Source organism: Anopheles ziemanni (genome assembly GCF_943734765.1).
Source record: "Anopheles ziemanni chromosome X unlocalized genomic scaffold, idAnoZiCoDA_A2_x.2 X_unloc_6, whole genome shotgun sequence".
NCBI classification, from domain to species: Eukaryota; Metazoa; Arthropoda; class Insecta; order Diptera; family Culicidae; genus Anopheles; species Anopheles ziemanni.
Genome location: NW_026689829.1, coordinates 408,286 through 418,559, shown reverse-complemented (window position 1 = coordinate 418,559; position 10,274 = coordinate 408,286).

Below are 10,274 nucleotides of genomic sequence, written 5' to 3'. Positions count from 1 at the left end.
CCGCTAACAGGTCCTGCACGGCCACCGTGGGGCTTGACTTGGCGCTATTCCGGACTTGGGGCGATCACGATGTCCCCGTGCGGGACTTAGAAGATGGAAGAACACAAGTACCCTTATCCCATGACTTGTGAGCGATTGGCATACGTTACTACATGAAGAGAAAAATTGGCTAAGTCCCGGATCCATATTATATGAAGAGAAAAATCGGCTAAGTCCCGGATCCATATTATATGAAGAGAAAAATCGGCTAAGTCCAGGATCCATATATAATAACCTTATAATCGGCTAAGTCCAGGATCCATATTATATGAAGAGAAAAATCGGCTAAGTCCGAGATTGGGTCTGTCAGAAATACACTTCCAAGTTACCACACAAGCAAGCAAGATGGCCTAGTGATGGATCCATATGATATGAAGAGAAAAATCGGCTAAGTCCAGGATCCATATAATATGAAGAGAAAAATCGGCTAAGTCCGAGATTGGGTCTGTCAGAAATACACTATCAAGTTACCACACAAGCAAGCAAGATGGCCTAGTGATGGATCCATATAATATGAAGAGAAAAATCGGCTAAGTCCCAGATTGGGTCTGTCAGACATACACGTTCAAGTTACCACACAAGCAAGCAAGATGGCCTAGTGATGGATCCATATGATATCGAGAGAAAAATCGGCTAAGTCCGAGATTGGGTCTGTCAGAAATACACTATCAAGTTACCACACAAGCAAGCAAGATGGCCATATGATGGATCCATATGATATGAAGAGAAAAATCGGCTAAGTCCGAGATTGGGTCTGTCTGAAATACACTTCCAAGTTACCACACAAGCAAGCAACATGGCCTAGTGATGGATCCATATAATATGAAGAGAAAAATCGGCTAAGTCCGAGATTGGGTCTGTCAGAAATACACTTCCAAGTTACCACACAAGCAAGCAAGATGGCCTAGTGATGGATCCATATGATATGAAGAGAAAAATCGGCTAAGTCCGAGATTGGGTCTGTCAGACATACACTATCAAGTTACCACACAAGCAAGCAAGATGGCCTAGTGATGGATCCATATAATATGAAGAGAAAAATCGGCTAAGTCCGAGATTGGGTCTGTCAGAAATACACTTCCAAGTTACCACACAAGCAAGCAAGATGGCCTAGTGATGGATCCATATGATATGAAGAGAAAAATCGGCTAAGTCCGAGATTGGGTCTGTCAGACAACCACTATCAAGTTGCCACACAAGCAAGCAAGATGGCCTAGTGATGGATCCATATAATATGAAGAGAAAAATCGGCTAAGTCCCAGATTGGGTCTGTCAGAAATACACTTCAAAGTTACCACACAAGCAAGCAAGATGGCCTAAGGATGGATCCATATGATATGAACAGAAAAATCGGCTAAGTCCAAGATTGGGTCTGTCAGAAATACACTATCAAGTTACCACACAAGCAAGCAAGATGGCCTAAGGATGGATCCATATGATATGAAGAGAAAAATCGGCTAAGTCCGAGATTGGGTCTGTCAGAAATACACTATCAAGTTACCACATGAGCAAGCAAGTTACCACATGAAGAGAAAGCCGGCAAAGTCCGGGAATGTTACCACATGAACTGGAAAATGGGCAAAAACCTACCTCTACAGGGAACGTGAATAAGTAAGGCTGTAGACATCGGATCGACAAGCCAAAGACTCATATGGTAAGGAAATGAGTAGTACAAGCTTTTCTGAGAGTTGCAGAGCTTAGACTGCATATGAACGGAAGTTATTAAGCGTCAAAGTCAGAAAAGTTGGCCGAAGGAACACAAGTTCCAACTTAGAGCATGAATACCGCCTAGACGGTAAGAGGTACGGCCAGGCTGAGGAATAAGAAAATGTTGGCCAACATGTTCCCTAACTATCCCCCGAAGACCGTAAAGCAATCCAACATCAACCAAGAAAGTTATAGCCCGATCAAGGAAACACCTACTTTGCACCGATATTGCACCAAATACATGTACCAAGCACCTTCGGTTGCATACCTGCAGGGGTTTACCATAGTAGGCCATGGAAGACCGATATACCGAACATAATCACTTTCTATCTCCTCGGGTGTTTGAGATAGCGCTTTGCGGTACAAGAACGAAAGTTAGACTTTATCTTGGTGCATCTTTTTGCCCAAGATCACAAGACCCTATCTACCAAGGCAAGAAAGTTGTGTGGGGACAAAATGTCCAAAAGTGCCCAAAGTGGCACACTTGAACCATATATTCGAGAAAAACACAAGTGTGGGCCCGAGCTAGCAAGTTGAAATGTTCTGACCGTCAGTAGCCCTAGTTGAGGTGCACTTATCATTATATGAGGCCAACGTGCCAGCTAGTCTCTAAAGGGGCGATATGGGTGTTCCAAGGTTTGTACCCAATTGAGGAAAAAACAGGGTAAGGTACGGTGTACCGCGAATAACTCGGGCTATAGATGTCCGATCGATGAGTTTGGCATATGTATGGAAAGGTCTCGACGAGACCTAACTACCCTGAAAGTATGAAGGCAAAGACTTGAATGACCGGGAAGTAATTAAGTGCACAAGTGGTAAAGTTGCACCAAAGTCCATGTTACCCGAAGTGGTACATGAACACCCAATATTCGACCAAAACACAAGTTTAGAGACGAGCTAGCGAGCTACATTGTTCAGACCGTCAGTAGCTCGCATCAAGACACGCATTTCATTATATTGAGCCTAGCCGCTAGCTCGACTCGAAGTCGGTCATATGGTTGGTTGATGGTTTGGACCGACCACGTGGTGTACCAAGGTGATGTACCTTTCATGAATTAAAACTCTGGCTGTATGGCACTGAGCGACAAGCTAAGGTGTGATTTGGAATAGTCTTGAGTGGGACTATTTAGGAAAAATGCGAACAAAAAATCACAAAGTCCTTGGGCGAAGCTATTAGCGAAACATAGAGCAAATTGGTACCAAAAACTATGGAAATGGGACTTGAGTCAAAAATAACCGCAAGTTGGAGAAGAGATAGCAAGCTTGCGTAGAACAATTATATTTGGTGCATGGTATCACCAACAAAAAAGTATATGGGGCCAAGGTGCTGGCTGGCCTCCAAAGTGGAGATATGGGCGATCCAAAGTTTGTACCCAAGTACGAACAAGTATGGAAAAAACAGGGTAAGGTACCAAGTACCATTAATAACTTCGGCTGTAGATGGCCGAGCGAGGCAAACGGCTCACCGTTGGAAAGGTCTTGGGGAGACCTATCTACCCTGAAAGTTTTATGAGGCTGAGTTGAAAGACCACGGAGATATTAGGTGATGATGGTCCAATTCGGGGACCAAGTCGCAGGAAATGGCACTTGACCAAAATCACCCTTGGAAGGTGAATACCGGCTTACCGGTAAGAGATAGCGACTTGGCGTAGAATATTCATAAGTTGGGCGTGTAGAGACGCAACTTTCATTATATGGGGGCAACCCGGTCAGGGTGCTCCAAGTCGGTCGTTTGGTCGGTATATGGTTTGGGCCGACCACATGGTGTACCAAGTTGAGGTATCTTTCATGAATTATAACTCGGTCAGTTTGCCACCGAGCGACAAGTTGCGGTGTGTTTTGGAATGGTCTTGAGTGGGACTATCAAGCAAAAATACAAACAGAATATCAGCTTGTCCATGGCCGAAGCTATTAGTGAAACATATAGCAAAATGGGTCCGAAAACGAATGAAATGGGACTTGGACCAAGAATAACGGCAAGTTAGAGAAGAGATAGCAAGTTGGCGTAGAACAATTATATTTAGTGCATGGTATGACCAAGAAAAAAGTATATGGGGCAAAGGTGCTGGCTGGCCTCCAAAGTGGAGATATGGGCGATACAAAGTTTGTACCCAAGTATGGCAAAAACTGGTAGAGGTACCTTTCATGAATTACTGCTCAGGCTGTATGGCACTTAGCGGGACGCTTGGCTCTGGTATGGAATAGTCTTGAGTGGGACTATCAAGGAAAAATACGAACAAAAAATCACCATGTCCACGGACGAAGGTATTAGCGAAACTTAGAGCGAAATTGCGACCAAGTCGCTGGAAATGGCCCTTGGACCAAGTATACCGTCAAGGCGGTACGAGATAGCGAGTTGACGTGGAACATTTATAAGTTTGCCTACACGAGACGAAAGTTTAGTTATATGGGGCCAACCCGCTCAGGGTTGTCCAAGTCGGTCATATGGCTGATCGAAATTTTCGACCAAGTACTGAGAAAACAGGGTAAGGTACAGTGTACCTCGAATAACTTCGGCTGTAGATGTCCGAGCGAGGCAAACGGCATAGCGTTGGAAAGGTCTTGAGGTGCTCTAGGCACCCTGAAAGTATGAGAAGGCTACCTGGAAAACTCGTGGAGATATTAGAGAAACATAGGGCCCAAAAGATACCAAGTCGCAGGAAATGGACCCTCCATGAACACCCTAAAATCCCAATTACGGCTAAGTTGCAGGCCAGCTAGCGAAGTGAAATGTTCTAGGCATAACTAGAACACGTTAAGGCGCAACTTTTTGAATCAGAACTTTTTTCGATATCTGGCCCCCAAAGGGGGGATATGGTCGATCCAAGGATTTTTCCAAGTTTCGGTACTTTTTACGGTATCGCTCATAGCTCCGGCTGTATGCAAGCAAATGACAATCTAAGACATGATTTGGAAAGGTATTGAGCAGTACTAACTTACGTTAGAACTCAGCGAAGCGCTATCGGTTCATGGCAAGGCCGATATAAGCAGTCAAAGATGAAAAATGTTGACAAAATGAACAAAAATTACCTTGGTACGCGAATAGCGGCCAGGGATGAAGAGGTACGAAGGTGGTGTAGAAGAATTATAATTAGGACTTGGTACGCTCTAAAAGTTTGCCGAAGACCGCAAAGCGCTCAGACCCATAGAAAGTGGCCATTTGGGCCGAACAGTGCGTGCAAAGAGGTGAAAATGCAAAAATTGCACTTTGGGGGGCGATTTGCGGGGGGAAGGAGGGGTCGGAGGGCAAAATGTCCCTTGACCAAAAAGTCTTATCTCGTCGAGATCTACAACATTGCCGAAGACCGCAAAGCGCTAGCTCGCAATCGAAAAATCGAGAATTTGAAAATTTTCTAAGTCTTGGGCTCCCTAAGGAAAAGTTTCAAAAATCACGTTTGTCCCCAATTTTGAAGGGGAAGGAGTCGGTTCCGGGGCATGGTGTCTTCGGCAAAAAGTCTTATCTTTTTGCGTACTTTCGACTAGTTCAATAAAAATTTTTGACCCAAAATTTGTTCGGCGGACCCCTAGGTCGAAAAACCCGAAAAAAGTCGAAAAAAGTCGAAAATGTCGAAAAATGAGAAAACCTCATATTCGGACTCTACACGAGCCCCAGATATTGAAAAGTGAAATCCGCGGTCGATTTGGAACAAAAAATTGACCTAGGCAAAGTTGTATGGAGGTAGGGACCCCTGAGAAAAAAGTTTGGTCCCGAGGCTCCTTGGACCACCAAGTCCCTAGGTCGGACCAAAATCGGAAAAAATCCGACCAAAGTCGAAAGTGTCGAAAATTTTAAAAAACCCCTTTTGGGGCCCTATGGCCTCCCTAGATAATGAAAAGTGAGGTCCGCGGCCGATCCGGAAGAAAAACTTGACCTAGGCAAACTTGTATGACGGTGGGGACCCAAAAAAATTTCGATGAGTGTAGTTTAGACAGGCCGGAAAATGTATCGGTGGTCCGTATCAAGGGACGTCTTTTAGTTCCATGGGGTGGTGGTCGTCGAACAAAGTCGCCTAGGTCGACCACCAGAAAGACCAGTCGTGTTGTAATGGATGTTTTGACCACTTTACTAGGGAAACCTAGTAGGTCGAAGCAAATTTGGGGTTCGAGATGAGTTGGTGAAAGTTGGTCCAACCTAGGTGTGCTTGGTGGAGGTTGACCATGAAAGTAGAGCATGATGGGAATGACCATAACTTTGGTTCTAGATGTCGGATCGGTACACTTTTGGCAGTTTTGGAAAGGTGAAGGCCTGCTCTAGCTATGTTTCCTACCAAGCTAAGCGCCTACTAGTGACCCGGAGGAGGTATTAAGGGTCAAAGGCAAAAAGGGGTACCCTAAAGTGCATGTGACCAAGAAAATGGGAAAAACGGTATCGCCTATAGCTCAGGCTGTATGGCTCGGATCGGAAAGCTTGGATATGCGTTGGAAAGGTCTTGACGAGCGCTAGCTATGTGTCCTACCAAGCGAAGCGCTAGGTGTTGAGCAAGTCGGTCATATTAGAGGGCAAAGGTGAAAAATGGTGGTTTAGAGGCGAAAATTCACCTTATGATCGAAAATAGCGGGCGAACGATAAGAGCTACGAACACGGCGTAGAACAATCATAAGTACGTTACCACAAGACCTAACTTTGGCCAATATAGTGCGAGAAGATCGGAGGTGCCCATCAGGGTGATATGGCTGGTTCAATGTTGGACCAAAACGAGACTTGAGAAATGGGTTGAAACACGGTATCGCGAATAACTCAGGCTGTATGGAACGGATCGACAAGCTAAGATCAGTGTTGGAAAGGTCGAACCGAGCGCTAACTATAGTCCCGAACAACCGAAGCGCTAAGTGTTGAGCAAAACTGAGTTATTAAGCGACAAAGTGGAAAAATAATACCAAAATGGCCAAAAATCACACAAGACCAAGAATACCGAGCAGGCGGTAAGAGATAGCGGGTTGACGTAGAATACTTATAAGTTTGCCTCTACGAGACCTAAAAGTCGGCCATAGACAGCGAGAAGATCGGACCACTCTGGAAGGGTGATACGAGTGGTCAAAAATTGGCAAAAATGAAACATGGCTAAAATGGATTTGACTTGTGCACCGTATAGCTCCGGCTGTATGGCATGGATTGTTAAGCTAGGATATGTTTTGGAAAGGTAACACCCAGCGCTAGATACGACTAGAAGAAAGCAAAGCGCTAACTAGCATGATTTGGAAGTTATTAAGTGTCAAAGTCGAAAAATGTTACCAAAATTGAAACTCGAGTACATTGGGCCAAAAAGTACAAGTTGTGAAATTTGGACTTACGAGTAAAATACCGAGCAGGCGGTAAGAGATAGAGACTTGGTGTAGAACAATTATAAGTTGGGCATGTTATAACCTATATTTGGCCCGAACATGGTGTCGAGATCGGAGGTACCCAAAAGGGTGGTACGGGTGTTAGATGGTTTTCCCAGAGCATAAGCTCCACATGATATGGAAAACGGGAAACATCATAACTTCGGCTGTATGGCATGGAATGGAACGAACAAGGTATCGATGGAAAGAGAAAAGGTAGCGCTAACTATAATTTCTACCAAGCAAAGCGCTAGCATGTGACCGTTCAGGTGTTATTGTGAGTCAAAGTCAGAAATTGTTACCACGAGAGGCGAAAATCCAACTAAGTCCATTAATACCGGGCTGGCGGTAAGAGATACGGCTTGGCCGTAGAACATTTATAAGTTGGCAAAGACAAGACCTAAGTTTCGTCCATAGACGACAAGAAGATCGAAGATACCTGAAGGTGAGATATGGGCGTCCCAAAGTGGGCCTTTGAAAAAGTGACAAACTTCCCTTATAACAGCATACACCAAATATCTCTGGCTCTATGGCACCGAATAAGAAGTTGAGCTCAGCGATAGAAAGGTGATAGTCAGCGCTAAATATCATTGGAACAGAGTGAAGCGCTAAAGGGAAAGGATCTTGGTGATATAAGGTGACAAAGTCGAGAAAAGTTGCCTCAAAATCATGAAAAATGTGAAAAAATGGCTAAGTCCCGGGTGCCTTAAGGGCAGGTTGATCGAATGTACCGAGCTGGCGGTACGAGATAGAGACTTGGTGTAGAACAATTATATGTTTGGCATGGCAAGACCTACATTTGGCCAATACAAAGTGAGAAGATCAAAGAAACCCGTAAGGGTGATATTGGTGTCCAAAGGTAAAAAGCACTAAGTCTTGGGAAACTTATATGAAGAAAAAGGACCCTGATGGGCCATATGGAATTGATCGAAAAATCGGCTAAGTCCCAAAATGGGGATGTCAGAACTACACTCATGTGTTACCACACCAAGCAAGGCAAACTTATATGAAGCAAAGGACCCTGATGGGTCATATGGTATTTTACGAAAAATCGGCTAAGTCCCAAAATGGTGATGTCAGAACTACACTAAAATGTTACCACACCAAGCAAGGCAAACTTATATGAAGGCAAGGACCCTGATGGGTCATATGGTATGGATCGAAAAATCGGCTAAGTCCCAAAATGGGGATGTCAGAACTACACTAAAAAGTTACCACACCAAGCAAGGCAAACTTATATGAAGCAAAGGACCCATATGGGTCATATGGTATTTTACGAAAAATCGGCTAAGTCCCAAAATGATGATGTCAGAACTACACTCAAATGTTACCATACCAAGCAAGGCAAACTTATATGAAGCAAAGGACCCTGATGGGTCATATGGTATTGGTCGAAAAATCGGCTAAGTCCCAAAATGGGGATGTCAGAACTACACTCATGTGTTACCACACCAAGCAAGGCAAACTTATATGAAGCAAAGGACCCTGATGGGTCATATGGTATTTTACGAAAAATCGGCTAAGTCCCAAAATGGTGATGTCAGAACTACACTAAAATGTTACCACACCAAGCAAGGCAAACTTATATGAAGGCAAGGACCCTGATGGGTCATATGGTATTTTACGAAAAATCGGCTAAGTCCCAAAATGGTGATGTCAGAACTACACTAAAATGTTACCACACCAAGCAAGGCAAACTTATATGAAGGCAAGGACCCTGATGGGTCATATGGTATGGATCGAAAAATCGGCTAAGTCCCAAAATGGGGATGTCTGAACTACACTCAAATGTTACCACATCAAGCAAGGCAAACTTATATGAAGGAAAGGACCCTGATGGGTCATATGGTATTTTACGAAAAATCGGCTAAGTCCCAAAATGGGGATGTCAGAACTACACTCATGTGTTACCACACCAAGCAAGGCAAACTTATATGAAGGCAAGGACCCTGATGGGTCATATGGTATTTTACGAAAAATCGGCTAAGTCCCAAAATGATGATGTCAGAACTACACTCAAATGTTACCACACCAAGCAAGGCAAACTTATATGAAGCAAAGGACCCTGATGGGTCATATGGTATTGATCGAAAAATCGGCTAAGTCCCAAAATGGGGATGTCAGAACTACACTCAAATGTTACCACACCAAGCAAGGCAAACTTATATGAAGGCAAGGACCCTGATGGGTCATATGGTATTTTACGAAAAATCGGCTAAGTCCCAAAATGGGGATGTCAGAACTACACTCATGTGTTACCACACCAAGCAAGGCAAACTTATATGAAGCAAAGGACCCTGATGGGTCATATGGTATTTTACGAAAAATCGGCTAAGTCCCAAAATGGGGATGTCAGAACTACACTCAAATGTTACCACACCAAGCAAGGCAAACTTACATGAAGGCAAGGACCCTGATGGGTCATATGGTATGGATCGAAAAATCGGCTAAGTCCCAAAATGGGGATGTCTGAACTACACTCAAATGTTACCACACCAAGCAAGGCAAACTTATATGAAGGAAAGGACCCTGATGGGTCATATGGTATTGATTGAAAAATCGGCTAAGTCCCAAAATGGGGATGTCAGAACTACACTCAAATGTTACCACACCAAGCAAGGCAAACTTATATGAAGCAAAGGACCCATATGGGTCATATGGTATTTTACGAAAAATCGGCTAAGTCCCAAAATGAGGATGTCAGAACTACACTAAAAAGTTACCACACCAAGCAAGGCAAAGTACCTAGGTGAACCCTAGGAAGAAACACGGACCAAGTCAGATGGCCTAAGTCAATAGAACAAGTGACCTAGGCAAAGTTGTATGGCGCTGAGGACCCTGAAAAATCTGGTTAGTGTAGTTTAGACAGGGTAGGTTTTTGGGTCGGCCGAACCCCCTTATTTTGGGTTTTGGCCTCATCAAGAAGCTACACCTAGGCAAACTGCCTAGGGTGAAAGTGCGAAGACCAATCGAATAGTAAGACAAGTTTTGACCGATCGCCCTAGGCAAGCTTGTATGAAGAAAGGGACCCTAAGGGTCATATGGAAATACATGAAAAATCGGCTAAGTCCCAAAATTGGGATGTCAGAACTACACTAAAAAGTTACCACATCAAGCAAGGCAAACTACCTAGGTGAACCCTAGCAAGAAACACGGACCAAGTCAGATGGCCTAAGTCAAGAGTGCAAGTGACCTAGGCAAAGTTG